Genomic DNA, 16,565 nt, shown 5'->3' with positions numbered 1-16,565 from the left:
ACACGAGTGAAGGGCATGGTGAAGACCAGCTAAGTGATTTTCTGAAGATCCCAATAACAAGCATTTGGAATTTCAACAGAAGAGACAGGCGTCATTCAAAGTGTGAAGGGGGACTGGAAACTGGAAATGGGCACTTCATTCCTTCCCTGACGTTCAATGTTACGTTGGCGCTTCAGTGAGCATGTCCTTTACGCACAGAAAAGTGAGTGGGGGAGATAGTGCATCTTCATTGTATCTTTACTATCAAGCAAAAGAATTCAGCAAGCAAATTAAAGGTGAAAAATAAGGTTTTCCTTTCTTTCTGGAGTTTTCAACAAGCAGAAAAGGAGGACCCTGGGCTCCCGCTTTTCCCGAAGAGTCTGAGAGTAATGTATGAACTCAATATGGCTGCAGTCATTCATAGCTACCCATTCTGCCGCTGCAGTACAAAAGCAGCCCTGGGTGGTCTATAAGCAAATGTGCTCAGCTATGTTCTAATGAACTCTGTTTATAGACACTGAGATTTGAATTTTATGTAATATTTATATGTCATAGTCATTTTCATTTAAAGTCAAATTAAAATATAAAAAATTGTTTGCTCACAAGTTATATAAATACAGGAGGCCAGTCAGAGTTGGCCGTGAACCATAATTCGGGACCCCTGGAATAAGAATACTCTACTCAAGAAGTCAGCACCTCCATTTGCAATCTGACACCCACAATAATGTATTGGATCATGCCAACATGGCTATGACTATTTCTTACAAAGCACATGCATTGTAACATGTGATTCATGAGTCGACAAGCATGAGAGTCAGATAAACCTACGCTCACATGCCAGCGGTGGTGGCTCCTGTCCACAAGCTCAGCATTCAGGAATCATGGAGACTGTTCAAATTTAGGGTAGGCCTGAACTACAGTATGAGACCGTGTCTCAAAAAGTGAGATATATGCATGCTCAGAGAAAAGATGGGGGAACTGGGATTCAGAGAAACTAAGAGACGCCTGCAGTCAACCGTTGAATGCTTACGGGAATGCCAGCCTGAGTTCTCGGAGTGAGACTTCTCTGACACCTATCCCAAATGTGGAGATACCCTTGGCTTTCCCATCTCCTTTAATTGGCTTCAACTTCTCAGGGTTGTTTTTCCATCATTGCTCTGTGCCACCTGGTGCAGACAGAGATGAGGTGACTATCAGGATAGGATCACGTTTATAGCAAGGTCAGAACAAACACATCTAGAAACTCTAGGACCAGGCCAGGAGTTAGCGCTTGTAGGAGTGAGTCCACCAAGAAGGGAGGTCAGCTGCTGACTCTAGAGGAACTAAGGAGCCCGAAGACCCTCAACCCCCGCTATGCAAAGAAGACAAGACAATAGATGCTCTCGGAGACCATTGTGAAGATTAGAAATGTCATATATAAAATTACAGCATAGAATCAGATATAGAATTCAAATAGGAAGAAGAAAGACAATGAAATCTGGAGCTTGTGTCACTGTATCTCAAATACAAAGCATATTTCAATGTAAGCAAGAGAATATTCAAAATGCATTCACTAATTCCAAAAATATTTGCTATTTATATGATGTTTGGCCAGGCATTGAGCCCTATTGTGTCTATAATAAGTTAACAGATGCTATGAGACCTAGTTCCAGTGAGAAAGGGGGTCAGTTCTCAAGTATCTAAGAGGTGGATAACAGGAAGTAGTGTGGGCTATGAGAAAGCGAGGAACGGAGTCCAGGATCAGGAAGCCGTCTGGGTATTACACAGAGAGGACGACAGCATAGATGGCTTAGGGTCACTACTCTCTGAGCAGAAGGACAGGAGGCAAAGATCAAGGCTGGATTTAAGGCACCCGTAGGCTTTTCCACTATAAGAGGCTCGTGGCCAAGAGGAGCATTTTCAACTTGTTCCTCTCCTGAAAAGCAGCTACCCATGTGTTAAGTCTGTGGAGTAAATCATATGGAGTCTGTGAGGGCTAGGTTTCAGGATTTATTTGGTTGGTAATTTTCAATGGTGTGTGTGTGTGTGTGTGTGTGTGTGTGTGTGTGTGTGTGCTTTATGTGTACTCCTGCAACAGTGAATGTATGAAAGTCAGAGGACAACTACTACCTGGGAGATTTGCATCCTCTAAGCATGTGGGTCCTAGGGATCAAACTCAACTCAACAGGCTTGGTGACAAATACCTTTACTCACTGAACCATCTTGCTGGCCCATGGTGGTTAGTTTTAGTTGTCCATTTGACACAGTGAAGACTTGCCTGGTAAGAGAGTATTAGTGAGGTTGTGTCTAGATCAGGCTGACCTGTGGGCATGGGTTCAGGATTGTGTCTAGATCAGGCTGACCTGTGGGCACATGTGCAGGGGTGTGTCTAGATCAGTCTGACCTGGGGGCACATGTACATGGGTGTATCTAGATCAGACTGACCTGTGGGCACGTGTGCATGGGTGAGTCTAGATTAAGCTGACCTGTGGGCATGTGTGCAGGGGATTACTATTATTGCCTTAATTGAGGTTAGAAGATTATAAGTCTAAAATAGATAATAAATCTAAAATGTTTTAGACAAAGGTCTAAAAATAGTTTAAAAACTTGTCCCAGGCAGTGTCTATAGAGTGAAATAAAATTTCAGAATAATTTTTAAAGATTTTATATGTATGGGTGTTTTGCCTGCATGTATGTCTGTATGCAACATGTGTTCCTGGTGTCCATGGTGCCCAGAAGAGGGTTCCTGATCCCCTGGAGCTAGAATTTCAGATGATCGTGAACTACCATGTAGTTGCTGAGACTTGAACCCAAATCTGGAAGAGAAGCTAGTGCTCTTAACCACTGAGACGTTGCTCCAATCCCTCAAGATGAAGTTATTTAAAGCAAAAGAATTATCAAAGTCTGTAGCTCTAAGTTCTGTATCCCTGTGAGCCTCCCACAGGGGGAGCTCTCTCCATAGCCCCAGAGGAAAAATACTATGTATACTAAAGTAAGGCACATCAAAAAAGTAACAAAATTAAATAACAAGAGTCAGGATTAAGGACAATATTTCTTTTATTCTTTATTTCTCTTGAGACTTGCCACATTACATATAATTTTGAACTACTTCTTAATTAGAGGGAAAACACATTTTAACCCCCACAAAACTCTGCAAACCTTTACAACTTGAAGTTGGTAGTAAATTCTTGACTGTGAGGGGCCAGAGAAGTTGAGGTCTTTCCACTTGGCGAGTTCCCTAGATGACAGCTACAGCTACTAGTCCCACTGAAGCTAGTTTGTGTCTCAAAATTTAGTTTCATGGAATTTGAAAAGCACAGCACTCAAATAAGACCACCGTTCTCCTTCAAGTAGGGATAGAAGTATCCAGACGAAAAGTAAGCTTGAATAAAGGCGACATAAAAAGTTCTTAGCTGATATACTCCCTGGTAAGAAGCTGAAGGCTTTTTGTCATAAGATCAGGGACAGAAGAATGCCTAATGTTGCCACTTCTGCTGGATACAGTACCTGAAGTCCTAGCTAGAGTAGGGAGAAAAGGCTGTCTACTTGAAAATAAGTTAAATGGGAAAATATAAATTAAAATCCAAAATCTTTTAAAGACACAACCCTAAAACTGTGCCATGCACATCCACACAGAGAGATACAAGTGCACAGGTGCATACCCACAAATGCACACAGGCACACACATGCATGCACACACATATGAAGGCATACTAACATATGCATAAACACACATGCATGAATACACACATAAACACACACATACACATATAAAGTCTGGAAGTATAGTGATATTTTATTTGTAGTTTAATAAATAAAGCTTGCCTGAAGACCAGAGTAAAACAGCCCCACTGGTCAGTCTTACAGACCAGGCAGTGATGACAAAAACATTTAATCCGAGTAGCCACATTAGTTTGCCATAAAAACCGGGTGGTAGTGGTGCATGCCTTTAATCCCAGCTCTAGAGAAGATTATAAAATGGGAGGACACAGTTCTTAGGCTCAGTCTTATTCTGAGATTCCTGGAGGCAGAATCACTATTACGGACTTAGGTAGAGGTAAGAGTCAGTGATTGGCTGTTTTGCTTTCTGACCTTCAGGTTGAACCCCAAATTTTGTCTCTGGGTTTTTATTAATCTTGTTATATGGAAGAACTTATAATTGGATTGAGCAAAGTTACTGGATACCAAATAAACATGCTGATTGTTGAAATGTTCTCAGAGTTCAAACAATCTGTTGATTCACTGAGCTCTTCATCAAAACTCTAATATTATTTTTTACAGAAATCGAAGACACACCTAAAATTTATATGAAACAAAACAAAATATTTGAAAAATATTTACTCTTTACTTATCTGGTAAAGAGTAAATACCCAAACTATATGAGACTAGAATGACTCAAAGACAAAAAGGGAAATCCTCATTTAAAATAATTCTACTACTCAGAAGGCAGAGACAGGTGGGTAAATTCAAAACTAGCCCTGTCTATTTAACAAATTCCAGGTGCCTTGGGGTTACATAGTGAGACCATATCTCAAAAAGACAACAGCAAAGTTGAAAAGGGGAAAAGATCTGAACAGACGTTTCTCCAGAGGACAGCCAATGAGAATATGAAAAAATATTCAGCATCACTGGCTATATTCACTTTTTCTGTTGCTATAACAAAAATAACAGAGGCTGGGAATGATAAAGAGGCTTATTTTAGCTCAGAGTGATGGCGCGAGGTCAAGTTGGTTGTCAAGTGATGGTTCGACAGCTTGTTCAAGAGGCCACCATAGGGGAGGGCTCTGTGGGTTAACGCAACCACCCTTGAGTGCATGTAAAGGCTTTGCTGAGTTATGGAGAAAAAGGCTTATGAAAAGCGGAAGAGGATCCTTACCTGACTCCTTGTTTATCTTCTCTTCTCTGCCTGCACTCTTTGACAAATGTTCTCTTTTTTCTTGCTTTATGTGTGTCCCCTCCTGACTGTCAGCTACCCTCTGTGTGTTTTGTGATTCGTGTCTGTCTTTGCTCCTTACTCCCTCTCAGGAAGGGAACTGGCGTGGTGAATGTTGAGTGCATGGATTCCTGTCTCTCCTGTGCGGCTCTCATCCAGACAGAATAAGCTAGAGTTTATAGTTTCATCTTAGTTTGGATATTTCCAGCTCTTTGTGTGTTCTGGGGTTGCAGCACCCGAGTGCCTTTGGGCAACAATCCCCTGAGAAGCAGAAACCCTGGGGTGAAACTTAAAACTCAGAATGAGCAATACCGAGAACACTTAGTGTGGAGACTGATATGCACGAGTCATGACAAAAGCAGAAACTAAAAAAGCCCCAAGGTGGAAGACAGAAATGAGGTAGAACATTCACGAACATATTTATTGTGGCTAAAAGTGTCCTGCATCAGTTACTGTTCTCATCAGTGACAAAATACCTTAAAGAAGCAAGTTAAGGAGGGTGATTTACTTTCCCTCATGGTTTGATAGGGGACAGTCTGCCTCAGAGGGTGATGTATAGTGGAGCTCATGGGAAAGGGAGAATTAGGGTTCTCACATCTCAACAGATCAGGAAAGAGGAACCAGACAGGAAGTGGAGCTGTCTACATATATCTCCAAGGCCCATCCTTCATTAACCCCTTCCCTCCAGCTAGGTTCTACTTCCCAAAAGTTCTACATCCTCTCAAAACAACTCCATGAGTTGGGACCAAGTGTTCAAATAGAGCTTGTAGAGGACACTTTACATCCAGATCACAGCATGTGGCTATGTGGAAATCCACACTGAAAGAGTCAGTGAATCACTAGCATATTGGTAGAAATGAATCAAGAAAATGGATAAGATAACCTTAGGGTACAATGTATATATTAGTTAAGGTTCTCCAGAGAGGCAAAACAAAGGAGAGAAAAAAGACCAAGAAGAAAAGGTAGAGTGGAAGAGGAGAGAGATGGGGAGAGAGGGAGCTGTGTTTATCACGAACTGGCTCATAAGATTCTAGAGGCTGAGTCATGCGATTGCCAGCTGAGAATCAAGAGCAATGGTAACTTGGTTATAGGTCCAATCCAAAGGCCTTTTATCTAATGGAATTCTAACTGAAAAAATTCAGTAAGTCTGGATTTGTAAAATATTCCCTTTCTACACAGTATTGTGAAAATGTACATCACAGCATGGTCCATTTAGTTCACATTCCATTGTGAAAGGTCCATAAATGTAGCTTCTTTAGTGAAGCACGTATCAGCAATTTTTTTCAATTATTTTAAGACTTAAGTATCTTTTGCCTGAATCAAGAGAAAGGGAAGTTTGTATTTCTCCAAAATAAAAAAATGACAACCAAACACACTGTTTCTTGTTTTATCAAAGTGTATCCACCTAAATTTCAGGGTGTTTCTACCCTGTCAAACCAAATGAAAACGAGCCCCCTCTCTCCCTCTGTTGCTTAGTTTTCCTACTTACATACAGCACTTAATAAGAAGGAAACTATCACACTGTATTAAATGTGTGTTTAAAACAGAAAAGGTAGATGCTGAGTTTGTCTATGGATTAGTCTAGAGATCCTAAATCTACCTGTCTTCAAGTCACATAAACCCCTCCTATAATTGTTCACTGTTCAAATAATTACAGGACAGCAAGATTCCAACAGGCAGAATGACCTACTTCTCGGCACAGGGCTAAGTGAGCAGTAACTATGTGTTTAAGAAGCAATTAATTCTGAGGGCTCTGAAGTCATATTTACAGAGAAAGGCATAGAGAGGCCAGATAACCTAATCTCTACTTTCAAGTAGTGTTAAAAATATCTTTATTTACTGAGCAGTTAGGCAGATAAGATTCCAAGGGACTGGTTCAAAATCAACTTAGTACCTGACAGGGCCATTTAATGATAACCATGTTAATAATGACAAATTATATATGGTATTGTCACAACTTCTGTGATGAGAAGGTGGTCATAAACCTCAGCCACATGTAAACATATGGTGCCTAAATGAAGGAGATGCCCTTCCCTAAACAGAGGGCATACAACACTGCTTCCCACTGTTTAGCAGAAGAACAACAATTGGTCAGCTCCCACCCTTCACAACTGAGGGAGGTGAAGGAGCACTGGTCTTTGACTCTGATGCCCTGAAAGCACTGTTGAGCACTGGGGCTTTTATATTGCATTTGCTGAACTCTGTGAAGTTGTGTTACTATGCCTGTCTAAAACACCTGATTGGTCAAATAAAGAGATAAACAGTCAATAGCATGGCAGGAGAAAGGCTAGGTGGGCTGGCAGGCAGAAAAATAAATGGAAAGAGAGATCTGAGATGGAGGAGCAAGAACACGAGGAGATGCTAGGGGGCAGCCACACAGCTAGCCTTGGAGCAGAAGGAAAGTAAGGTATATGGAAATAAGAAAAGGAAAAAGTTCAGAGGCAAATGGTAAATGGAATAATTTAAGTTAAAGAAAACTGGTTAGAAATATGTCAAGGTTATGGTAGGGCATCCATAAGTAACAGTAAACCTCCATGTATGTATTTACATGGGAGCTGGGTGGCAGCCCCCCAAAAGAGTAAAAAACTCCAACAACATAAAGCTTTGCAAAATATATACGAAATTTGTAGCAATTGTGTTCATATATATATATATATATATATATATATATATATATTGTGTTTTAATGTACAACACTTCTGTCCTATTGTACTGGGGACACTAGACCTCACGCCTACATAGGTACAATTGTTTTCTGTCCTATGATCTCTCTTATCTCCTGTCCTCCTAGACTTTCAAGACTCTGGTAAGCACCAGTCTATGCTCTGCTCCTCTGAGATGATTTCTAGAGCCCACATATCCATGAGATCACACAGCACTTGTCTTTCTGGGCCTGGCTTGTTTCATCAAACACAAACATCTCTAACTCCTTCCAAGTTGTCAGAGACTGCAGAACTTCTTCCTTTCCTGGCCGAGTAACACTCCGACCTGCACAGACTCACAATCTCTATCCAGTGACATCAGTGGAGACCTCAGTGACCCCCAGAGCCTGACAGGCATGAATAGTGCTGCAGTAAATGTAGTAGTTGCATATTCTTTGACATGCTCACTCCATTTTCTTTACATACACACCCAGTTAATGGGATGCTAGAAACCACTTTATTTTTAATAGAATGTTTTCTGTTTCCACAAGTCCACTGGAAGAAAAAAAAAGTCCAGGTAAGCTGCTTAACAGATCCATTGATTTGTAACTCACACCACTTGTTAACCAGAGTTAAAGATCCCATTAGCCCTGCACACAGCCTTCCTCATGCTCAGTTTCTATGTAGCATGGTAGAGCACATTAGCTTTAAGACAGAGTCGCACAACACCACTCTTCTTTATATGACTTCTGGAATTCAATGAAAAATGCCATGGTTTGGACTCAAAGCTGAGGTTTACAGGATATTTCCTGGAAATAGCTCTCATCTAGAGTTTTGGACATAATTCTATTTAATCACACAAAGTGCCCACTTCCCACTGCTTTGACACAGGCAACAGGTGAAATCAATTGTCAGCAGAGTGCTCAACGAGCACTAATGTGGTTTTAGAGGCTGCTTCAGGGTTTGTTTTCCTAAAGTCACACTTACAATTTCACAAGGCTTCCCTCTCCAAAGTACTAATGTCAAGCTACACTCTCAAGAGAAATTAAGGCAAATATCTGCTTAAGAACATCTGTGCACTGATGGTTCAATGGGGGAAACCTACAGTTCTGTAAGATAAATAAGTCTGGGGATCTTCCATATGCTATAATACCTGAAGTCAATAGTAAAAGCCTTTTGCTAAAGTATAAAACGATGTTTTAACATATATATGCACTGTGAAATGATCATTACAATCTGACATGTCTACATACATGATTGTATACTGTGTTTGTGTATGTGTTGAGAACATTTAAGTGCCATTCATTTAGAAAGTACTGCTTGTGTTACGGGTTCTTAATAAAAAATAATGATGCTGATAAAGATGTCATCATGTTGTAGACATGAGACATGCGCAGGCTTTTCTATGCTGAAACAACAGACACTCAAGCATCATGGGAAATACTCAAGGGTGGAACTTGACTGCCAGATGAATGAGTTACTTGAACTTTCCCTGGGCAAGTCCAGGGGTGTTGGTATCCAACACAGAAGAGCAGGTCAGGGCACCAGACTCCACCTTTTTCCTTTCCAGTTTCTTCAGCAAGGTTTCCCTGGGCTAATGGGAGCAGCTGCTCGCTCGCTGTGGGTGTTGCTTATGAGTTGGCATTTTTTTTTTCTGTGAACATATTTCTTCATTGGAGGTTAGTTTTCCACAGGGACCTTGAATTGAAGAAATGTGAAAACCTGTGCAGTGCACACCAGGACAAGGGCCCTCAGCTTCCTGGGGTGCGTGGTCCCAGACTCCTTTCTCAGCTGGACATCCTTGCATCATGAAGTTAAGCCTGGAGTTTCCAGTGTCTTTTCTTCCTCACTCACAGTCCAGAAACTGAGGGAGAGGGGTATCCCTTCCAGGTTTCTCAGGCTTCTGTATGGGGGTACTCTTTCCCTGGGAATGGGAGCAATGTTCACAGTGCTTGTCCATTGCTCAGGAACCCCAGTTCTGCTTCCTGCCCCACACCAACCAAAGGCCATGACTCTTAACAATGTGCTGGTTTTAAACTCTTCGTTTGATCACAGTTTCTGTGTTAGGTCCATTGTCTCCACACCCACACTCCCTCATGCATCACCTGGGAGCGACACTGCTTAGACTTCATATTGCTTCTTCTGGCAACAAGAGATTACTTGTCAAGATCAGCTACACTGTCATTATCAACATGCTTTCAGGGCACTGTGATTTATCCAGTGTTTCCCTGCATTCTAGCAGAAGGTGAGAATCCACGGTCACCCATTTCACCCCACTGCAAGAACTAGAGATTCGGGTTTAACATCAAACTAAGTACTTAAAACAAAAAACTGGAACAACATTCTTGTAGCAAAAATGGGAGTTTTAAAGGGATAACTCAACAGCATTCAACACATTTACAGTGTTATGCAGCCACTACCTCTAATGAGTTCCGAATTATGTAAGCACATCAGTCAGAAAGGGCTGCTCCACAACATTCCCAGGAACTACTAATCTGCTTCCTGACTTGCACATGTTCAGAACATGGCATATGAATAGACTGATATGGTATATAACACTGTGTCTGTATCCTTCTGCTTAACATAGTATTTTCTAGGTCCAACTCTCCAACTAGTAACATTCATGCAAACAACCAACAAGCATATAAAATTATGCTGAGTGTCATGAGTCATTAGAGAAATGCAAATCAAAGCCAAAGTGAGATTAGAGTTTAAACTTCATGACCAGTTTAAACCAGAAGGCCTGTTTAAAAAGGACAGAACCTGACAAGTATTGATTAAGATAGAAATTGAAATCACTGCAGAAAACAACCTGTCAGCTCCCCAGAAGCTGAACATAGAATTACCACACGACTTATAATTCACTCTTAAGTACACACCTAAAGGACCAAAAACAGGTCCTTAAGCAAATGTTTGGTGATAAATATTAACACCAGCACCATTCAAATATCCAAATAAATAAACAACTCAAATATCAATCAACTAACAGACAAAACACAAAACACAATGGCATATTGTCCAGCCATAAAAATGAACTCTTTTTATGCCACGAACCTAGAAATTATTGTTCTAAGTGAAAGAAAATGAAAAATAATAAAAGATGGGGCAAAGAATGATCCATATCATTCCAGAAGTCAAGGAAGTGTGACCAAGAAAGAAAGAGCAGAACTCATATCCCATCCACACATACTCAACCCACCCTGCCTCAGTCCCCAGGGATGGCCTCCATGCTGTCCTCTACTGAAGCGAATGGGGCCAGTGCAGAAGTGTTCTTACTGAAATGATCTGTTTAAGCTGTTTCTTTGGAATGATGGTCTCATCGGGAGCCAATTCTGACAAAAAGCAGCTGAGCTAGAATCAGTGCTATATTGTAACATGAAGGGTCCTGTTTGTTTGGGGGTTTCTGTCCTGCTCAGTTCCCCACAGCCAGCTTGTTCCAAAGAAAATAACACAGAGGACTCCATAAGTTATAAAGCTGATTGGCCCATTATGCTCTAGCCTCTTATTAGCTCTTATGACTTATATTAACCCATTGTTCTGATCTATGCGAGCCATGTGGCTCAGTACCTTTTTCAGTGGGGTAGATCACATCCGGCTGCTTTGATGGTCTGGGCAGGAGTGGGAAGAATCAACTTCCTCCTCCCCAGAATTCTCCTGCTCTCCTTGCATCATTTCCACTTCCTGTCTGGATTTCCTGCCTATACCTCCTGCCTGGCCAATCAGCATTTTTTTAAGACATGATTGACAGAGTACAGACAATTCTCCCGCACCACTTCCCCCTCTTTTTTTTTTTTTAAAAAAAAACAAAACAAAGAAAAATATCCATAGTTCATTTTTTGGGAATGTGGGCATAGTATTCCAGGCAACTTTCAGCTAGTTGGGGGCACTGATAATCTTATGGGGACCTAAAGAAAATTTAGAGTTATGATCAAGTCCTGACTGAAGTATCCTGTGAGTCTTGATCATCTCAAGCAGCAGTCTTGAACCTGTTCTGGATGAAGAACTCAGACATCTGGGACATCTGTTCCTACCAGAGATTTCTTAGGTGGTTTCCCTTGGTCAAACTGATTTTTTTCTTAACTCAGAATGAATCCACAGCCTCTCATTTTCTGTGGAAATGAAAGCAAAATCTCTTCTCCAAAGTAACATACCTTTTGACTTCAATTTTAAAGCCAAGGTATTTTTCAAAATACCTATTTTGGATTAATTCTGCAGCATTTATAAGCAAATATCTTTTAGCAGCTGTTGCTCCTTCCTCAGCATTCAAACAATTTAAAGAGAGCATAACAGCAAACAGTATCAAGATTCTCTGTATATTTTGTATCTTTATGCAGCTTTATTTTAACCTCTATTCCTTTTATTTTTACTTTTAACTTTTGGCTTTTTGGGACAGGTTCTCTGTATATCTTTGTCCTGGAATTACTCTATAGACCAGGCTATCCTTGAACTCACAGAGCTCCGTCTGTCTCTGCCTCCCCAGTGCTGGGATTAAAGTTGTGTACCACCACACCCAACTACTCTCTTTCCTTTTTATTTTAAGGCTTTAAACATTTTTTCTCAAGCCTGCATATATTTTTCACACACTGTAAACCATTTAGAGGTTTTCTTACACTTTGAATCTCTCTTTACTGTATATCTCTCTTTTCCTGACCACATGGGTCTTTAATTTGCTAAGGAATATGGAGAAGACAACACTCAAAAGCTCTTAAGGCATTTCAAGGTCCTTGCCAGGAAGCAAGCTGCAACAGTGTGTCCATCTATAGTCCGGACTCTTTGTTTGAAAGAGTCAGAGTTTTCCCTGGCAGGACCGCACAGAAAGCCAGCATTTTAAAACAGTGCAGCTCTTTTCCTGCTACAGCTGAAAACCGAAATGCTTTACTCTAGTCTTTCCCAAGCTTTCTCAGGCTTTCTGTGGATGCAGTTATCCACGTGGGCACCATTCTATAACATGAAGGGTCCTGTTTGTTTGGGGGTTTCTGTCCTGCCCAGTTCCCCACAGCCAGCTTGTTCCAAAAAAATAAAAAAATAACACAGAGAACTCCATAAGTTATAAAGCTGATTGGCCCATTATGCTCTAGCCTCTTATTAGCTCTTATGACTTATATTAACCCATTGTTCTGATCTATGCTAGCCATGAGGCTCAGTACCTTTTTCAGTGAGGTAGATCACATCCGGCTGCTTCGGTGATCTGGGCAGGAGTGGGAGGAATCAACTTCCTCCTCCCCAGAATTCTCCTGCTCTCCTTGCAACATTTCCACTTCCTGTCTGGTTTTCCTGCCTACACCTCCTGCCTGGTCAATCAGTATTTATTTAAAGCATGATTGACAGAATACAGACAAATCTCCAGCACTACTATATGCCTGGTTCATGTTTTCTATTTTTGTCTTCTTGTGAGATACACCTGTGTATAGTATTACACATAATATGTGTGGTGCCATTATAGTCATTGTCAAGTGTGCAGCTTGATGGCATTAAATATACCCATGCTACCATCATCCATCCCACCACTGACCTCCAGAATACTGGCTCCCTGTCTTCTTTCTCCCAGTGACCACTGTTTTACACTCTTCCTTTATAACTCTAGCCTCTCTAAACCTTCCATAACTAGAATCATACAGTATTTGCCCTTGTGACTGCCATGTTCTATCTACCATATTGTCCTCAAGAGCATCCATGGTGTACTGTGTTTTATAGTCCCCTCCCTTAAGCCTGAATGATACTCCACTCTATGTATAAAACATATTTTGCATATCTATTCCTGATGATGGACACAGGTTGATTCTAAATTTTAGGTATTCTGAATAAAGCTGCTATATGCACATTAGCATGAAAATATCTTCTCATGACCCTGCTTTCAATTCACTGGGGGTATTTAACCAGAAATTGAATAAAGTTTATTATTTGATATATTTCAATAAAATTAGAAAAGTTCTACAATGTAGCCAATATTTACTGAGACTCTAATGAGGACCAGGTGATGTGCTAGAAAAGAACAAAGCCTTATATAGTTAGGTTTAAAAGAAACTGAATTCTCTCTCTTTTATTTTCAAGCATGCATAATTAAATCCCAAATCTCTGAGCATCAATTAGCCACTAGAAATAAAATCTGATTGTCCCTGAGATTCATTTCCACATGCACTTATGGGTTGTCCAGCGTGAATGGTCCCAAAGTCACCCATCCACCAAAATAGATCTGTTTTTACCTAGTAGCAAATGAATCCTGAATCCTTTTCAGATGGAGCAGCTAGAAGCCTTTCATTTAATTGGCAATATAACTATCCACATTATTAATAATACATTTATTTTCTTCATAATGTAGGAGTCTAAAGGCCATTAACACTGTGGTAAGTTACAAATGTACATTAAAAAGCTAAGCAAATAGCAGCCACTTTCCCTGTGGGACAAAGTTACAGGGAAAATTTTCCAAGATTTGTGTAAGGTTTTATCTTCGACACAGAGGGTTTTGGAGCAAACTTCAGCAAGAACATCCATCCCTGGGAACACCCAACTCTGAAAAAGTTGCCTCTTCTTCTTCTTCCTTCTTCTTCCTCTTCCTCTTCTTCTTCTTCTTCTTCTTCTTCTTCTTCTTCTTCTTCTTCTTCTTCTTCTTCTTCTTCTTCTTCTTTCTCCTCCTCCTCGTTCTCTTCCTCCTCCTCTTCCTCTTCCTCCTCCTCCTCTTGAGACAGAGTCTTTCTATTTAGCTCTGACTAACCTAGATCTCACTGTATAGACCAGGCCATTTTCAAAGTCATAAAGATCCAGCTCTCTGCCTTCCAAGTTCTGGGATAAAAGGAATACATCACCACACTTGCCTGCTCCCAAATTTTTAATGCCAACCATGGTAAACTAATGCACGCTAATTCAAGATCTGATTATTCACAGAAAGAAAATGATCCCTAATGGACAATGGACAAATGTTTCCTGAACAGTCTTCCCTTTCATTGGCTTCTGACACACTTCTTCCGAACTGCGCTGCAATGAGCCTTTACCTTGTCCCTCAAATGCATCCTCATTTCCTTCCAAGCCATCATTGCCCAAGGCAATTTGATGTAATTACTTTCTGCTTAAAATCTCTCCAAAGCTTGTTGCCCTTACAAAAAGGTATAAGCTATTTCACTTGCCTCACAGTATCCGATGTAATTTCAGTTCTGTGAGCCAAGCCTGCCTCACTTCCAAACCTTCATACCCACTCTACCCTCTGTCTCTACTTTGAGCCTCACTATTCTACCTCACCCCCAAGCTTCTGCGGCCATCACATCTGTGCAGCACAGATGCTTCCCCTGCATGACTCCCACATAATAATGAATGGCAGGTTCCAGTGAAAGCCCATTCGTGTGGACAGAAGAGCCTTCTCATCAGCAACGAGGGCCCAAGAACTCATAACCAACCTTGTCCAAACTGTTTGAACTGAAATACCATCTGAGTTCTTTTCCACTGGGAAAGAAAAATGAACATTTCAGAACCAAAATGGAGTCATCAAGAAAAAGTTCTACTAATAAAAATTGCCTGACAGTAACCATGCAAATGACTTTACCAGTTTACCATTTACAGACTTCCTTGGAGGCAGCCACAACCTCATACAGAAAGTACTTCTACAAGGCCATCAGCCCAGAAACTGCCTATTTATCCTTGGACCGAGGCCACTGTTGTTATTAATCACAATGGCCACAGAGTACTGCTTCAAAAGTACCCGATGGGATCTTCATCATTTTTGTCTTTAACCATTTCCTCTTGCCTCAGCCTCTCTTAAGGAGGTCACAGTTTATCATGGGATGGGTCACCATCATAATGATCTGCTGATTCCAAGTGACTAGCACGGCTCCCTGGGAAATACTTAGTTGATTCTTTAATTTAGTTTGATACTGCTCAGTCCTTTTCCTTTTGGCCTTTATTTTGAGGTGGGTTAGATATATTTTAAAAAGGAGGGGATCACAGGAAGGGAAAGAATCTCTTTCCCCTGGTATATAGTTTGCTTTTCTTTCTGAGAGTCAAGCTATTCCAACACAACTGGTCAAGTCAAAATTGCCTACAGTGATACTTCCTGATTTTCTTTTGTTTTCTTTTTAAAAAATGGTTTAGTTGAGCTCTACATTTTCCCTGCCTGTTCCCTTCCCTCCCCCTCCCCTTTAACCCTCTTCCATGATCCCCACACTCCCAATTTCTAATTTACTCAGGAGACCTTGTCTTTTTCTACTTTCCATGTAGATTACATCCATGTATGTCTCCCTAGGTTCTCTGGGGTTATGAACTGTAGGCTGGTTTTTCTTTGCTTGTGTCTAAACCTACTGGTTTTCTAAAGACACTAAAAACAAAGATGTTAAAACACGTGAACAGAAATAACTTAGGGCTGGAATGTGCATTTGCAACCTCGATGCTTACCGTGTTAGGTCTCTTGAGAGTGGAAAGTGAACTGCACTAACTTAGTGCTGGAATGTTTGTAACCTTGATGCTTACCATGTTAGATCTCCTCTCAAGAGTGGAAAGCATAGTGGATAGTTTAGCCACTTGGAACTTCACTTGGATTAGGCCATGCACACCTCTCTCTTCAAATAATACACTTGACAGATGGAGACCTTTACCTCCATGAACTAAACACACACAGAGATCCCTCTCCAAACAATGCACCTAGCAACCTGTTAGCAACTGAGGGTGCCTACATCAAGCTGCATGTACATCCATCCCTGAATAATAGAATAAGTTTCTTCTCTACCTAGAGACCATCAGTTTTCTATTTAATTATAATCCAGTTATGTGTGGATAAAAGGTTAAGGGGCTGCTCCAATCTGAACTGGTTTAAGGTGCATATAAAACAAGGAAACTGTGCTTTCTAAGTGAATGTTTAGTGGGAGGGGGATCTTCTATTAGCCATCTTATGCCTATGCATAACTGGGTATACATATGTTTAAAATCAGATGCATTATGGGAAGGGACATGCACAGTAGAAAATAGGCCATTCAACTTTAAAACTGTCAATCAAAATAGTCATCCAAAATATGTCCTTAATAACCAATTGCTCCTTCCATTAGAACATA

At 40.8% G+C, this 16,565-nt stretch overlaps 1 protein-coding gene across 6 annotated transcripts in view; it reads right to left on the bottom strand.

Moving 5' to 3' along the window:
• Armh4 (armadillo like helical domain containing 4) overlaps positions 1-16,565 on the bottom strand; it is a 114,465-nt gene that overhangs the window by 12,413 nt on the left and 85,487 nt on the right. The gene's annotated exons all lie outside the window — the stretch shown is intronic.

Source organism: Myodes glareolus, chromosome 12 (assembly GCF_982192425.1).
Source record: "Myodes glareolus chromosome 12, mMyoGla1.1, whole genome shotgun sequence".
In the NCBI taxonomy this organism is placed as follows: Eukaryota; Metazoa; Chordata; class Mammalia; order Rodentia; family Cricetidae; genus Myodes; species Myodes glareolus.
This window is presented reverse-complemented; position numbering and strand designations above follow the sequence as displayed.